Consider the following 18172-nt stretch of genomic DNA (forward strand, 5'->3'; position numbering starts at 1 on the left):
TCCTAGGTGAGGTGAGGTGAGGATCCTAGCGACTAGGCTATCCTTTCACTCTAACTTTAGTCTTGTAAGCAGTCCCATTATACTCAGTTTTCAGAGTAGCAGCAATGTTAGTCTGTATTCGCAAAAAGAAAAGGAGTACTTGTGGCACCTTACAGACTAACAAATTTATTTGAGCATAAGCTTTCGTGAGCTACAGCTCACGTCATCGGATGCATTCTCAGTGAGACCACTCATTCATTTTCACAATATCATTGATAAAGCAGATGATACTCACATCCAGGCAGTCCAACTCCATGGGCTGTGGGACTCATGTAAATAGGTTTTACACTAGTAAAACACTCTTCACTCAAATTGCGGTTCATGTTCTGATTTTGTCTTCTGAGCTCTGTCTGGTAGTATTTGACGCAGAAAGAGTTGACGCAGGCTCTCACCAAGAATAATTTGTTGTAATAAGATTCTTTTTCTGTGCTTCATTAATAATTATGGAGTATGGATAATTTCTAGTTTATTCTCTTGCCTAGAGAACACACATTTATACTTTCTATTTCATCTTTACATTGTTTACTTTCATTTTATGTATTGAGGATCGAGCTGGATGCTTTATTTCCCTAATTTTAATAAGTAATGTGCAAGTATTCTGACATGGATGATTTTTGTTGGATTTAATGCAAGTAGCATTAAGTCTGATACTTGGTATGACATGCGTCATTCAAAAATGAAGTTTCAAGGGTGGTGAAGATCTGCTCTGAAGGGAGATTGGGAATTATACAAACATGCCATTTGCTTGCAATTATGAAAATGTAGTTTCCTTGATTTATCTAGAATTATGACATTTTTTAAAAATTCAGATGATTTTCATCCTTATTTTAAAGAAAGCTAAAACAGGTTTTCAACCAGCAATATGCCTGTGAGAAGAATGTAAAGACAACTTCAGTCAATGAGTACAAATTTCCATGAGATCGCTACATAGCCTTATGAAAACATCAGGAGACTTTACATAGCATCACTAAAAGGATGAAATGACTTGGCAATATGGATGCCTCAGAAAGATCCCAACAGCTTGAAACTATATAGGACTTAGGACAGGTGGGAGAATGCGATGGATGAAATAGCACAAAAACATGAGGTCAGTAAAACACTGGTAAAATAGATCTTAGTATTCTACAGGAATTATCCAAGTGTCCAAACCACTATAGTTTCCTGAAGATTTTTTCAGTCGTCATCACTGTAGAATGCTGTCAAATATGTTGTAAGGGAGATAAACAGTAGAGTTTATAATAGCCAGTATACAGGTTTTCTGTTGTAGCACTTGGATTTGAAAAAGGGACAGTTAAAATAGAATTTCTCTAGTAAATAGAGAATTGTGGGATCAAGCTTAAAATACATAAATCAATTGGGATTTTCCTGTTGATATTTTAAACTTTTGCTCACGAAAGTTTTAATCAATTAAAATGTATTATCCACCCTCTTAACTTTCCCAGAGAGGATTACCTGACATTTACTATTCACCAATTTTGCTGAAAAGGTTAATAGTTCACGGGCTGAAGTTAGAAGTAAACAGAATTGATAATTCCTAATGCCTTTGGTTGAAATACAAGGGCTTTCATTACTAGAGAATGTAATGAGTCTCTAGTACATTCTTAAGGCTTGTTTCATTTTGCTCTGTGAATAGGGAGAGTAAAATTATAGTCTATAGGTGTTTTCCATGGTTCTTTCATAAGCAGGCCTCCTGACACCAATTAAAGAGATTATGTCATCAACTGAAAAGAAAGCTATAACGTTGTATGGTAATGCTGTGATTACTAGAGACAGGGTCACTGGGCCCAATAGAACAGTGGATGACCTTGGTGAAATTAACTTCAGAGCTCAATTCCTAATTAACTGTTTTCAGGGAAAGAATGTGCGATTTCAGACTAGTGGTCAAAATAGTCACTTTTTTCCGTACAAGGAGTTTGCCATCAGAAAGTTAGTCTCCAATAGTCTCGAAGTTAAGAATAAGGTTGAGGTCTCATGAACATTGTGCCTTTAGCTTTATAAAGTCAACTATTGTTTCTCAAGATTTTACTTTATATTGGCTCCAATCTAGTATTTGCTTGCTTGAACAATATTCACTCACAGTGTAAGGATTACTGGCATGAGTAAGAGATGCAGTATTGAGCCCAGCTTCAGGAAGGATAAAACTGCAAAACAAAAATCCTACCATTGTTACTACTAAGTGTTGTCCCATACGAATGTTTAAGTAGCTTCATGAAATACTTTCCAACTGAATTGCAACCTGCAGGAAAGTTCAATCATGTTATTCATTGAGCATTTTTTTAAACAGAGTCTGAAATGGAAAAGGGCAAACATTTTTAACTAGTGCTACTACATCATCATCCTTATGTAAAGACGAAGAACAGGTGCTCAGCTGGTGGAAGTTGTCATAGCTTCGTTGATTTCATCTGCCACACGTCACATGCTTGTGTTTTGTTGAAGAAAATTGTTCTCAGATACAAATGCAAGTTACACTAGAGTTTAAGTAGCAATAGCTGAAACTCACCATTAAGATAATGCACATTTCCTAGCATCGGTGATTGTTTGTAACTCAGTTACATTTACACACACACACACATACACATACACCCGCACACATACATATGCTGGAGAAAAAAATAATCCATGATTTAAAAAATGTTTTAAAGCCAACATTGATCAACCGGTAATCCTTTTGTAATTTCTCTAGAGCAGAGGAAACTGAACTTCAAACTATTACTACTCTCTGCTCATGCAGGTAGTTCTATTGAGATCAGCAGTCCAGCTCCTGAGGCCCTTCCTTATTCATTACTTTGGCAAACTACTTTCTAAGTCACTGTAAGGTCAAAGGGGTTTATCTGAGCATGGACTAAGTAAAAACTGTATGCAGGCCTCAGTGTTGGCCCCAATCCATCTACACATATGAGTTAACACTAGCAGCATGGGGATGAGTTTGTAGAATCACATTTTGCTTTTAGGGGTTATTGAAAATCTTTGGGGAAATAATTACATTCAGGTATCTTTAAAGGTAATGGGCCTAAAGGTTAAAATATATACCCAACTTTAAGACCCATATACATAGCTAGGGTGGGGTAAAGAAATAGAAGAAAGGGAAAGTCGATAGTAATGAATATAAATCAGAATATAAATCAGAAGCTAAGAAATGTAGGAAATTTAGTAAGAGAAGCAAAGCAACACAATGAAAAAGCACACTGCAGTTAAGCATAATAAGGAGTTGGGATTTTTAAAAAAAGTATTTTAGGAATAAAAGAATCTTAACAATAATAACAGGTTTCAGAGTAGCAGCCGTGTTAGTCTGTATTCGCAAAAAGAAAAGGAGTACTTGTGACACCTAAGAGACTAACACACTCTCCTTACAGTGTGTATGATAAACCCATTGTTTCATGTTCTCTGTGTGTGTATATCAATCTCCCCTCTGTTTTTTCCACCAAATGCATCCGATGAAGTGAGCTGTAGCTCACGAAAGTTTATGCTCTAATAAATTTGTTAGTCTCTAGGTGCCACAAGTACTCCTTTTCTTTTAACAATAATAGTGGTCCATTACTAGGCGGAAGTGGTAGAATTATCAATAATGCAGAAAAGGCGGAAGTGTTCAACAAATATTTCTATTTTGCATATGAGAAAAATCAGATGTGGTCATATCACATGACAACACTCTTTCCATTCCACTGGTATCTGAGAAGGATGTTAAACTGGTAGCTACTAAAGTTAGACATTAAGTCAGCAGGTCCAGATAATTTGCATCCATGAGTTTTCAAATTGCTGGGTGGGAAACCTGTAGGACTCAGTGTTGATTTTCAATAAATCTTGGAACACTGGGGAAGCTCCAGGAGACTGGAAGACAGCTAATGTTGTGCCAATATTTAAACAAGGTAAATGAGATGACCTGTCAGTCTGATATTGATCGAGGGCAAGATAACAGAGAAACTGATATGGGAGTCTTAATAAAGAATTAAAGGAGAGTAATATAATTAATGCCAGTCAGCATGGGTTTATGGAAAATAGATCTTGTCAAACTAACTTGATATATTTTTGATGAGCTTGCAAGTTTAGTTGATAAACATAATAGGGTTGCTATAATATATAGACTTCTGTAAGGCATTTGACTTGGTATGGCACAACATTTTGATTGCAAATCTAGAACAATATAAAATTGACATGGCACATGTTAAATGGATTAAAAATTGGTGAAGTGATAGGTCTCAAAATGTAATTGTAAATGGGGAATGATCATAGCATAGGTGTATTTCTAGTGGGGTTCGGCAGGGATCGGTACTTGGCCCTACAAAATTTAACATTTTTATTAATGGCCTAGAAGAAAACATAAAATCACCACTGCTAAAGTTGGCAGATGACACAAAAATGGGTGAGTGGTGAGGACAGGCCACTGATATAGAGAGATTTGGATCACTTGCTAAGCTTGGCACAAGCAAACAAGGTGTTTTAATATGGCTAAATGTATACATCTAGGATGAAAGAATGTACTCATACTTACGATGGGGACTCTAACTGGGAATCAGTAACTGAAAAAGATGTGGGGGTTATGGCATAACAATCCAATGGCTGGAAGCTGAAGCTAGACACATTCGGACTGGAAATAAGGTATACCTTTTTTAACAGTGATTGTAATTAACCAATAACTCAATTTACCAAGGGTTCTGGTTGATTCTCCTTCCCTAGCAATTTTTACATCAAGATTGGATGTTTTTCTTAAAGATCTGCTCTAGGAATTATTTTGGGGAGGTTCCATGGCCTATGCTATACAGGAGGTAAGACAAGATGATCACAATGGTCCCTTTCTGGCCATGGAATCTATGAATAAAGGAGCCTTAGTTTAAATGAAAATCAGGCCCTATGCATGGAACAAAGCATGAGCACAGTCCTGAAAACTCTAGCGGCATTTACTTGATCTGGACTATTTGCATGAGAAAGGAGCATCCAACAGAACAAGCATATACAGGGTCAGGCCTAACATTTCCTAAATTGGATTTTAATGGTTGGTGGTGATAATAATGCAGATATCGCACCACTCATTTCCAGTGAAGATAGTCAAGAGACATGGCAAAGCCATCTAGAGGTAAGACTCACTGTTTCATTGCATGTTGTGTAGTCACTAGTCAGACCTGTTTGTGCAAAGTCAGTGTTAACTACTACCAGACCAGAATGTTAGTCTTTTACAGCCATTGTGCTTAGGTGGGAGTAACCACACCAGATGCAAGAAGGGTGGAGAATTGAGCCCTATCTTTTATATTTGTATTTATTTATCTTGTGTGTGTGTGTCTCTCTCTCTCTGTGTAAATCTACATATTGCTGTCTTGGCTGTGAGAGATACTGTATGATAACTACTTATTTGTGTTTCAGCAACACCTAGAGGCCACGACTGAGACTGGGGTCAAAGATGTTTAAAAATGCTCAAAATCAAAATGAAACACTTTGTTTTGGGTCAAACAAATGTTTCATTCAACTCAAGATGATTTTTTTCTTTAACATCTACATTGGCCAAAAATTTCAGTAAAGAAATAAACCAGTTTTCTCTTTGGTCCAACCTAAAACAATTTTTTTTTTTACTTTTTGAAGTTGCCAATGAACCAAAACATCCATTATTTGCCCAGCTCTAGATTGGGGCATAGTCATGCCCTCTCCTGGCCACAGCTCAATGTATCCTGGTTTTGTGGGGGGAGGAACTCACTGCACCTTTTTAGCACAAGTATGGACATATTTAACAAAGCCAGCCACAGCTGAGGTTATGTTCCCCTTTGCTAAACACACTTAACAGAAACAGGTCAACGTTTTGTGGCTGACTTTCTCTTCAGCAACCAGTTCTGTGTTAGAGCCTCAAACGCACACCTATCCTTCAGGTAAGTCCTAAAATGGAACCCTTGACTTGTAGTCAACAAAGGATCATAAGGTGCTTCTCACAGAATTGGGATACTAAGGTACATCTAACACAACAATGAGTCTCAGAGCTAGGATTGCCAACTTTCTAATCACCAACCAAAAAACCAAAAAACCAAATACCCCTGCCCCGCCCCTTCTCTGAGGCCCTGCCCATGCCCCACCCTGTCTCCGGGACCCTGCCCCCGCTCACTTCATTCCCCCCCCCCGTCATTCACTATTCCCCACCCTCACTCACTTTCACTGGCTGAGGCAGGGGGTTGGGGCTATGGGCTCTATGCTGGGGATACAGGCTCTGGGGTGGGTCCAGGGATGAGAGGTTTGGAGTGCAGGAGGGGGCTCCAGGCTGGGGTAGGGTGTTGGAGTGCGGTGGGGGTGAAGGCTCCATCTGGGAGTGTGGGTTCTTGGGTGGGGCCAAGGATCAGGGGTTTGGAGTGTGGGAGAGAACTCCGGGCTGGGGCAGGGAATTGTGGGGGTGAGGGCCACAGCTGGGGGTGGGACTGGGGATGAGGAGTTTGGAGTGCAGGACGGGACTCCGGGCTGGGCGAGAGGATTGGGGGGGGTGCGGGATCCCAGTGGTGCCATACCATGGCTCCGAGGAAGTGGCTGCCACATCCCTGTGGCCTTTAGGCCAATGGGCATCCAGATAGCTCTGCACGGTGTGCACTGCCTTTGTGCCCACAGGCACTGGCCCCCGCAGCTCCCATTGGTCACGGTTCCTGGCCAATGGGAGCTGCGGAGCTGGTACTCGGGATGGGGGCAGCACGCAGAGCCTCCCAGTCCCTGGCTGCTCCAGTGCCTAGGGGCTGCAGGGACCTGGCGGCCGCTTCTGGAAGGAGCGCAGAGCCAGGGCAGGTAGGGAGCCTGCCTTAGCCCTGAGCACCCGCTGCGCCGCTGACCGGACTTTTAATGGTCAAAAACGGACTCCTGGCAACCCTACTCTGAGCAGGTCAATTGACTCAGACTCTCACTGTGGGGCTAAAAATAGCTGTATAGACATTCAGAGTGGAGCTGGAGCCCATCCAGGCTCTTCGACTACAGGGCTAAGACCTTTAGCTCCGTAGCACAAGGCTGAGTCAGTTGACTTGGGTGCTGAGACTCACTGCCACAGGATATTTTTTTCCAGTGTAGGCATACCCTGAGTTATTTCACACACCTGAGCAATTACCATGATAATTTTCAGAGTAGCAGCTGTGTTAGTCTGTATTCGCAAAAAGAAAAGGACTACTTGTGGCACCTTAGAGACTAACAAATTTATTTGAGCATAAGCTTTTGTGGGCTACAGCTCACTTGCATCCGATGAAGTGAGCTGTAGCTCACGAAAGCTTATGCTCAAATAAATTTGTTAGTCTCTAAGGTGCCACAAGTAGTCCTTTTCTTTTTACCATGATAATGTTACACTAGCATTTTTCATCAACCAGAAGCTGGGAATGGGTGACAGGGAATGGATCACTTGATGATTACCTGTTCTGTTCATTCCCTCTGGGGCACCTGGCATTGGCCATTGTCGGAAGATACTGGGCTAGATAGATCTTTGATCTGACCCAGTATGGCCGTTCTTATGTTCACTGTCCTCATAGCACTTTACAAAGAAGGCAAATATCATTGATCAGCTTCTCCATTTAACAGAGAGAGATGGAGACACAGAGAGAAGTGACTTGTTCGAAAATCAAACACCTAACACTAACAGACCCAGGACTAGAATCCCTGTTTTTTAAGTCCTAGGCCAACAGCCAAGCCACTGGGCCACAGTACAGCCTCATAACTAAAGAGATCTGTAAGATCCTACTGTCAGCTAGATCTCTACTAAGCAAACAAATAAAAATACATGGTTTATCTAACAAAACAGTTAAAGAAACATGTTAATGTTTTAAAACCTCCATGTACTTTAATTGATTTAGTTTACTAATGATCAAATTGTACTGCTTAAATTTGGCAGGATTGTAGTCAAATAAGTAACAGAGCCAGATACCGCCACCCTTACTAGGGTACGCCAAATAACTAGCTTTTCAAAATGCTTTCCCCCTGTTAATGAATGGCACCAGAATGGTTAGTAAACTCACAGCAAGGTACATGTAATGAAAAGCCATCAGGACATTATGCTTCCTGAAAGCATCGTATTCTTTACTGCTGTTTGTAGAGGATGGAAAGAAAAAGATTTCTCTCTACTTGTGGACCACCCATGAAACTTTGTTTTGTCCCTTCATTCTGACACGGTAGAGAAAAGAGATACTTGTTGCCTATAGCAGTTCCTCGATCCCAGTATACTTTTCTCCCCAGATAGTAAGGTTTTCAATCTAATTGTATTAACACCCTGACAGAGTAAAAGCCGGTGTTGCAACACCTGCATTTTCTAAAGCTCAGTTTCATTAAGACCCTGTACATTTGATCAGTGGTAGAGCCTGCACTCCATGCTAAGGTAGTGTTCAGGGGGTTGGATGCAGTGTGTATCCATTTAATTGGGGGAGGTTAATAAAGTGCACCACTAGAGTACCAGAAATCTGCTGCTACGGCTCAATCTGACAAGGTGCTGAAAACTCTGGCCTGATCCAGTGAAACTAACTTAAAGCACAGGAGAAGTCCCACTGAAGTCAATAAGACTTACTCGCATGCTTAACTTTAAGTGCATGCTTAAGTGCTTCACTGGATCACACCAGATGGCTCAGCACCTTGCCAGATTGAGCCCCATATGCTTTCAGAATCTGTAGCATTCAAGCCAGTCAGGGCTTGGCCATTGACTTCAACGGGAAGATCAGATCTGGGGTGAATACAGGTAGTTTTTACTACATAAATAGCTGGTTGCAAAAAATGTGACACTAGCAATGCGGAGAGGAAGGCAGGCATCCCGGCACCAGAGAATCAGTGCCTTCTACCTGGCAAGCTTCTACGAACAGGAAGCTGCTTGCAGACTATGAGTCCTTAAATGGACTATCCAGAGCTATGGCCCAATCCTCCCACGTGAGCAGTGTCATTGAGACCCATGGCACTGCTTGCACAAATAAGGATTACTGACACAAATTAAGGGTTGCAGGATCAGGCTCATAAAGAATAAAATGAGAACAAATCAGACATAGAACAGCATGTGGCCAGATCCTCTCTGGTGCAGCTCCATGGTTGTATACACCAGCTGGGGATCTGGCCCAGGAGATTATGTCGTTACTGCAGTCTACCATGCAAACCTGGTGGGCACCTGCCAAGTGATGACTACTAGTTACCTGTAAAATGAGTATATCATTCATGTTGCTCCCAGGGCGGGGTCACGAGGGTTAGCTGTAAAACACTTCCATGTCAGGCTCTCAAAGGGCTATAGACATACAAAACATGGCTACTACTGATGGTCGTTACCACAGTAACATAGTACGTGGGAATGCTATATCTGGTGTGAGGTCTTCACCACCACTCTGACCCTGTACGCCACGTAAAAGGGCTGGAACCGTAAAGAGGCCCTAAAGCCCTTTTTACAGCTGGGGTAGGATTCCCCTAGAGCAGGCATGGTGAAAAGCAGTCATATGCCTGCCATCCAAGTGCCCTCTTGCAAGCTCTGCTGCAGGGGACATGCCTGAGGAGGGAGGGACATGTTGATGGCAAGCTCAGAGCCCTGTGGCCATTAGGGCAGCCCAAACAGGTTGCCATAATGTTCACAGGCCCCCAGAGCTGCTTAAGTTATACCAGGTGCTGCTCCAGAAGATGCAAAGGTTGTTTAATGCCACCATATAAGAACATAAGAGTGGCCATACTGAGTCAGACCAAAGGTCCATCTTGCCCAGTATCCTGTCTTCCGAGAGTGGCCAATGCCAGGTGCCCCAGAGGGAATGAACAGAACAGGTCATCATCACGTGATCCACCCCCTGTCTTCCATATCCCCACCCTGCCTCTGTATGGGCTGAGTTCTGTGCTCAGCGTCTTAAACCCCAGGTCCAAACCTCACTCCTTTTGTGTAAAATAGACATTTCACAAGAGATAAGAGATTTTCCTCCCCACTTGTTCATTGTTAGTAAGGGTGTTGGTATCATTCTCATTCTTCACTTTGGGCCTGATCATATGCCTTGATCTGTGCCCATGATGCCATACGATTTAATTCCAACTCACTACATCTTTCAGCCCAGTCCTGCAAATTGCCAAGTGCCCTCAGCTCCCAGTGACAGTGGTGGGAATAGGAGAGTTCTGGTGCCATGCAAAAGATGCCTACACAGCTTGTGAGACTGGGACCTATCATGGGAGGATGGAATAGCTATAAGGGGAGCAAATATATTTATCACGTTTTGCACAACCTGAGAAAAGGCCAGGAGGCAGATCCTCAGCTGGTGTCAATTATAGCTTCATTGACGTCACTTTGTACCAGCTGAAGATCTGCCCCCAGTTCCCACTTTATACAGTTCCTGTGGAACAAGAGAGACACACTGATTGGAAATCGAGTAATTTATGCACATATACAAATCCTACCAGAGTGTCTTATGAAAGTGTCTCGTACATATATGAGCAACATGTAAGTGAGAGAGCATCACTGAGAGCAAGCACCATTTGTCTGTCTTGCCTGGTTAGGCCCTGATCCTGCATTATGCACCTGTGCATCATGCTATGCAATGCAGGAAATCGATGCCTAAGATTGTAAGCTATTCAGGGCAGCGACTCTTTCTTACAATCTGTTTGTCTAGCACCTACCACAATAGGGCCCTGATTCTATTACACTGTAATAGAAACAAAATAAAGAGGATCACTTGGGGGAAGGGAATATCTACTTAAGTCAGAACAAGACCTCAATTCTTCTCTTGCTCCTGCACTTAGCGATACCTTAGCTGAGGGTACAGTTGATCCAATGAAAGATTTTATAAGGACATCCACCATACATTCTTCAACATTTCCAAAGCAGAGAGCTGTCAAATCTGCCTAAATCAGTATTAGGTACCTGAAAGGAAACTAATGTTACTGCCTGAGTTCAGGCTGCTCCCTCTCCCACCAAACCAGCGTTATCCTTTGTTGTTAGAGACCACATCCATGTTGTTTTAATTTCACTCTTTCCTTTTCACCAGATTCCCCATCACTCTTACCTGGTAGCTTCCCCCAGGCTCCTCTCTATAGACCAGGTACATATTTGTTTGCTCTTTTGGCTTTTATTTTTGAAGTCTCTCTTGTACACTGCAAGGGGTTTCTCTTTTGTTGTTACTTTCAAAGGCTGTCTCCACTCCCAGCCGCAAGCGGTGCGGATCCCTTGCAGAGGAAAGCTGTTTTATTATTAATAGCGAGTTAAAGATTTAAAGCAGCTTCTCAACAATGCAGGAAAGTATTGGAGAGCTTTTAAAAAAATTACATAAAGCAACTAGGCTTTTTAGCTGTTTTTGCAGAGTGTCTAGTTTTAAAAGTGGTGGTTGAGCACTTGCTATGCAGCAGTGACTGAAACCAAATAATTTCCCTTCAGTTGTGGGCTTTAATGTACATTTCACCACTTGATCTTTCCTGTTTCTAGCTCTCATATATATAGCCAGAAGGGCCCCTGCCATGTTTGGGTGCTGATCCCAGGAATTAAAAATTAAAAATATGGGCAGTCCTTTGCTTCTTTTATCTCCACTGCAACCCACCTCCTCAACAGCCTTAGCAAAAGAGAAAAAAAGATGCCTGAAAGATTAACAGCTTCGGAGAATAGAGAGTCCCAAATCAAAGGACCCTTCTCAGGAAATGACCCGTCAGTAGCTTCATCTTATTTATATGATGAGCACACAAATCCGATAAATCATCATGGTAGCATCTTAGAAATGGAAAAAAATCAAGCCTGTATAAAAGCAGCTGTGATATTGCTCTGATCCACTGTAGTTAGCACAGTTAAATCAGAGCTGTTTAAGTCCTAATTGGCACCAACTAAATTAGCAGGAGTAGGACCAAGCAGGTAAGTGGAGACCTGTCAAACCTATGGAGGTCAGGCTTGATTGGACTACAGAACCCTGGGGGCCATAGACATTTACCAGCAGAGTTATTTTATTTAGGGCATTAATTGTCAATGTAACAGTGATATGATGCTTAAATTATTTGAGAGACTGGGGTCCTTCAGAGCTTGGACCTTTCGGTCATGACTCCTACTTATGGGTATATTCTCCCTCAGTGCATGTGTAAATAGATAATATACTCCTGAGGGAATTCTGCACCAAAAAATTCTGTGCCCAGTATTTTAAAATTCTGCAAAATTTTGCAAATTTTATTTGTCAATAAATAAACATGGAAGCTCCAGCATGCAGTGGGGAGTACAGGCCACTGACTGCATGGAAGTGGGAGATCACCCTGCAGGCACCCACTCCCCAGGACCTGGAGTGAATGGTGAGGCTGCACCTGACCCTGACCACAGCACAAGGGCCAGGCCTGCCCCAGAAAGACCCCGGGGCCCTGCCCCTCTGCACCAGGCATGGGCAGGCAAGCTCAGCCCAGCCAGATCCACATGTGGAGGGCCTCCAGATGTGGGGTAAGAGGGTTCTGTGTGGGGGCAATCTGGGTGCAGGTGGCTCAGTGGGGGATCTGGATGCACAGAAGCTTGTTGGGGAGTGTTCCAGCTGCAGGAACAATGGAACTCTGCAGGGGGGTCCAGGTGATGGTGGCTGGGACTCAGCAGAGGGGGTCTGGGGCTGGGGGGCTGGGCAGGGTGGGTGTGGGTGTGGTGGACTCAGAAGGGGGGTCTGGTAGCTGTGGGAGTGGGGCTTGGTGGGGTGGAGGTCCAGGTGCAGCTGGTTAGGGTTCAGTAGGGTGGGGGTCTGGGTGCAGGGAGCTTGTTGAGATGATCCAGGTGCTTGTCGGGGTGGAGGTTCAATGGGCTTTCTTAATGGGGGGAGCCCCAGCTACTGCTGCTGCCAAGGGGATGCTGCATGCTGGGCTCCTGCTTCCCCCACAATTCCCCAATCCCCTACTCTTCCCCATCCCATCCTACTGTCCCCTACCCAATCCCCTCCTTTCTCCCCATTGTCCCCTGCCCCATCTGCCTCCCCTCACTCCCACATCCCCTTTCCCCTGCCCTATCCCACCCCTTCCTTCCCCACTGCCCCTTGCCCCCTACTCTCCCACCTCATCCCTATTTCTCCTGCCCCACCCAGTGGGCACTCACTGTTGTACAGAAAACAGGATGGCTCCCAGCACACAGAAGGGGAGCACAACCGGCACTGGGACCCAGGAGGCAGCATCCAGCTGCGAAGCCAAGCAGCACTCTCCTTCAGCCCAGCAGCTCTGCACTCGCAGAAATGGGAGGGGGCAGTGGCACGTGGCCCCACATGCCTCGCCTCTGTTTGGGGGCCATTTTCTGTGGGGAAGCAAATAAATTCTGCAGAGGGACAAGAATTCTGCACACGCATAGCGACTCAGACTTCCCCCTGGAGTAATAGTAGTACTGAAGGACATTACACATTGCATGACTTGAGAAATAGTATGTGATCACCTAATTAAAAACTGTAGCATGCTTGTAATGGATATATGCATCCATCTCTGTTGCTTTGCAGTCTGCTCTCCTGGGATCACTTTATAGTCTTAAAAAAAATCCCTTCCTCTTGCCAGGAAGTTATCTGGGACGTGTTGGCACTGCTCTAGTCTATAATTAAGTGCTCCTTCTTTACAAAGGTTTCACAGTAGCAGCCGTGTTAGTCTGTATTTGCAAAAAGAACAGGAGTACTTGTGGCACCTTAGAGACTAACAAATTTATATATTGGCAACGATCAGACCATGAGCTCTGGCTCTTTAAGATATCCTAACCAGCTTCATTTCTGGTTCCAAAGCCTCATCCTTGGTGCCAATTATTGTAACCCTCACTGCGTTCTCCCACGTCTGGTGAGAGTGGTTCTGGCAGTCAGGTACTCAGACTGCAGTACTTCACTCATCACTCGGTGCAGCGCCAGCTGGAATTACTCCTGCTCCTCAAATCATGCAACTGACCTGCAGCACATGCTGGCATATAACATGAAATATTCCTTCTCTGCTCAGTGCGACTGTACCTTTCATCAGCCATTCGCTCTTCATTTGTATGTTCACTACCTTATCCTTTAGGTATTTCTGCTACAATTATTCCTACTATAGTCTTCCTTGCTACTCAGCTATGATAATGTAACTCTCTGATGTTTGTGGATTCCAGCCCCTTCCATTTTGTCTCTTATATGCTGGCGACATGCAGTCTCCTTTTCAATGTCTCAGCTACTTCTTTTGATTTTTCCAATCATTGGTCCCACATTCAGGAAAACCAAACAGTTCTTGGGCTTTCTTGTTTGGCCACACTCACTTGGAATGTGGTAGCCTTTTCCCACTTTCCACAGCCATTGTGCATCATTTCTGGGGAATGCCTTAGCATTGTACTGATATGCTCATTGAATATGAAGACCCATGGACTATGTGTGATTGGCACAACTTTTACAAACCAGCTGGGCACGCCAGAGGTTCTTGGTTTGAAACTGGAGTCCCTTCCCCTAGATGGATGGCCTGCCACAGCTGCAATCTGGTTCTAGGGGACATGATACCTACCCCACTTTCTGTTAAGAATATCTGTGTCGTGGTTCTGGGGTGTCACCTCTTACCATCCCGCAACCCTGACTGTCTTAGAATGCTTTTCTACTGTTAACTCCTTGCCTGGGACATTCATAGTCAGCAACAAATATGCAGGTCCCACCCTGAGTGTCTGTGTGCTAAACAACCCTGGTTCAGCAGCACTGACCCGAGCAGCCTGTCTACACTCTGGCTTCCACCAACCTTGATTACAACCAGCAAGGCGATCCCAACACACTCCCAGTCCCAAATTTTCCCAAAACCGTGTGTCCAGCCATCTCCAGAACAGTTCAGAGAAATAATAAGGTTCATTTGTTTCTCTAAAGACACAAAAACACATCACAGCTTATTAACTTACTTGGGGTAAATACACCCTTCCATTTAAACACAGCACTGAGTTGGTTTCTAGTAAAAATAAAACAAATGTATTAACAATAGGACATAGGTTAAATGATGCCAAGTAAAAGGGAAAAAAAGTAGAGTTTGTTACAAGCAAATAAAAGTGAAAACACCCATCTAAAAGTTTAACACAATCTAGCAAGGTGCAGACTTTGTTCAAGATGGGTTCTCTTACTGCTCATTCTTTTTCCCAGCCATGGCTGACTTTCCCTCAGTCAGGATCTTCCACAAAAGTACAAGGTGCTGCTTCCCTTATCTTCCTAGGTGAAGGATCTTTGCCTAAGCCGGTTTCTCACCTATATCCCAGAGACTTCACCCCCACCCCCACTTGGTTGAAGGATGCATATTTTTCAGCTTCCAAGAGCTTTGTTCCCTCGTATCTGTCTCGTGATGGATGCCAAAGATGGATTCTCTCCTTACTTGTCTTCCAAAGTTCAATGACCTTGGTTCAAGAGTCAGGATGACCTCATTCTGTTTTCCCCCTTTCTGTGGGATTTCATGCCCCTGCTGATTCCTATGTAAATGGAGCTCCCATTGTTTCAGGTCACACCTTGGTTAATGTCATTGGAGACTGGTAGATAGCCGTCTGCCCTCCTGTCTGGGAGGGAACCTGTTTCTCCCTATTTGGGCACAGCCCTTAAAGCATAGGTATCCATATTTCTTCACATAGTGTTAATACATACATTTCACAATGATACTAATCACCAATGTGCCACAGGTTTTCAGCAAAGACCTCACTCCATACACTTTTTATAATATGGTAATATTGTATACAACCAGTTGGTTCAATTGCTTATCACCTGAGGATCAGCTCCTCCCCCCGACCCCATCTTTATATGCCAGTAAACCTTTGCAGTGTAGTCTTTGAAAAGTAAAACCCAGACCAACCGTCTCTCTCCTGCTGGCTGTATATGCCATGCTGTCTCCTTCCCAACTCATGAATCTTGGCCTAGCCTCATAGTGTTGCTGTTACCTCTCCAAAATAATTCATAGACCTAAGGCCATATCTACACTAGAAACTTCTGTTAACTCAAGGTATGTCAGCACACAGTTGCTGCAGTTAGTATGTCACTTGTGCACATGCCTACTTGGTGCCTTGTCTTGGTGGTGAGTGTATTCACCAGGAGTGCTTGTGTTGATTTAGAGTGTGGTACATCAGGGGTATGTATCAACCATCTGTCACAATTTACTACCCTTCACCTTTGTCATCCTCGGGTCTAGGATTAGCAAATTGTGACAGACCGTTGAAGCTCTGTCAAAATTTGCTATTCCTGGACCAGAGGATGACAAAGGTAGGGGTATCAAAATGTGACAGGCAGCAAAAGAGAGCATCCATCGATGTCAGTAACTGTTATTGGTAGCAAAATCTGACCCAGGCTCCTGGCAGCAGGCGACAGTTTTCAAACTGTGGGGCGCATCCCTCTAGGGAGGTGAACTCCACAGTTTGAAGATGTCTATGCTAAATTGAAGGCAGAAATCAGGGGGAGGGAGCATACAACCCCCACGCATTGCCTCTTGGGGTGCAACAATGCTTGTTCACCCCAGCTGCTAAAATGCTTAGTTATGGCTCTGGGGAACCAGCTTGAGCCCCCAGCCCAGTCATTTGGGAAAATTAAACACCAGCCCTGGATGCCTCTAAGAGTCAATACTTCCTCTCTTGCAAGCTCTGAGTCTGTATATAGACAGAGTACATTGAGTAGTGTCCCTTGCCTAAGTTTCTCATCTTGAGGTGTGAAAATCTAACAAACAAGTGTTCCTTTAACACGCCACTCCCCTCTCCCTCCACTGCACCCCCCTCGCAGTTGCTGTCCTTGGTCAGCAAAGACCCAGAGTTGCATTCACATGAGTTCACCCCCCACCCCAGCAGGCAGGGGGAAGGCATTGAGCAATGTCTCAGGGGCTGCAGCTGCCACAGCAACTGGTTCACAGTGGCCACCGTTCATTCTGCTGTCACTGCCTGCTGCTGTTCACTCCACCACTACCATTGGCCACTGCTGCCACCCACTGCTACCTCTGTGTCTCTGCTACAACGTCATATTCTGAGGTTCCACCACTTAATCCTGTTCTCAATGATTTCAGCAGGTAGCTGGGAACCTCACTGCTAATGCCGGCTGTGCATTCTCTTTCACTGCAGCACTGTCCCACACCAGGTCTAAGGCTCAGCACCTGGTTATCAGTGACTTCAGCTATAGTTATCATTAAACAAAACAAGGATTCTCAGTCAAGTTTACTCAGCTCTTTCTCTAAACAGCAAAGAAGGGAGAATCAAATATTGTTTAGGACTCTTTAGGCAGCAGATAAGAACACCTTTCCTCCCACCCTGCAATTTGGCATTCCTACCCCTTGCTTAGTGAATGAGGTTCAGTTTAGAATGACTCCTCCTCACTCAGGGCAGGCTAGGCACAGTTCTACTCTTCTTTACTCATACAATAAGGATAACAGTATTTCATTATCCCTGCACTTAATACTAAAGTGAATTGTAACCCAACACCAGCAAACATTGATGAATTTAGGAAAGCAGCTCCACCATGCTGTGTACCCATGCAAAGCAGGCTTGACTATGCAGGAACATGGTTTGTTCCTGAAATCTTTCCCCCCACCCCTATCCCAGCGCATCATGAAATATCAGGAGAGAGCTCATTCAGACCCTGCTTACATCTAATATGTAAAAATGGACCTTCACTGTCTCTGCCTGATGACCAGGCTAGTCAGAGAAGCACACATTCCTTTGTCTAGGGCAGACCTGTTTAAGCCAGGCATATCCGGGGAGGTTAGTAAACATACTTTACTAGGTTTCAGAGTAACAGCCTTGTTAGTCTGTTTTCGCAAAAAGAAAAGGAGTACTTGTGGCACCTTAGAGACTAACAAATTTATTTGTTTATCAGTGAGCTGTAGCTCACGAAAGCTTATGCTCTAATAAATTTGTTAGTCTCTAAGGTGCCACAAGTACTCCTTTTCTTTATACTTTAGTAATAATTCCAGCACACATCCATAACTTAGTCTACACGGCGAACATACATCATGCAAGAACATTAATGAGTGAATTATTAGTTCTCAGATAATATTTCACAAGGCTTATTTTGTACAAAGATTATTACAACAGTGTGTAGGATGTGAAAACAGGCCTGCTTAGGATCACAGCCTCAGTCACAAGAAAGCAAGTGATAGGAGTTTAACTGCCACAGGTGATATATTATGCTGGCCACATGAGGCATTTTCTAGGGAGTGAGACCTCATCTTCAAACCCACCTCGACCAGGAAAAGTCTTCAGGAGAATTTAAGAATTATCAAGCAAAGATTTCAGGAGGAGATGGAGCATGAACCAAGCAACAATCAAGTCAAGCTT

This window comes from Dermochelys coriacea, chromosome 6, assembly GCF_009764565.3.
Source record: "Dermochelys coriacea isolate rDerCor1 chromosome 6, rDerCor1.pri.v4, whole genome shotgun sequence".
NCBI lineage: Eukaryota > Metazoa > Chordata > Testudines > Dermochelyidae > Dermochelys > Dermochelys coriacea.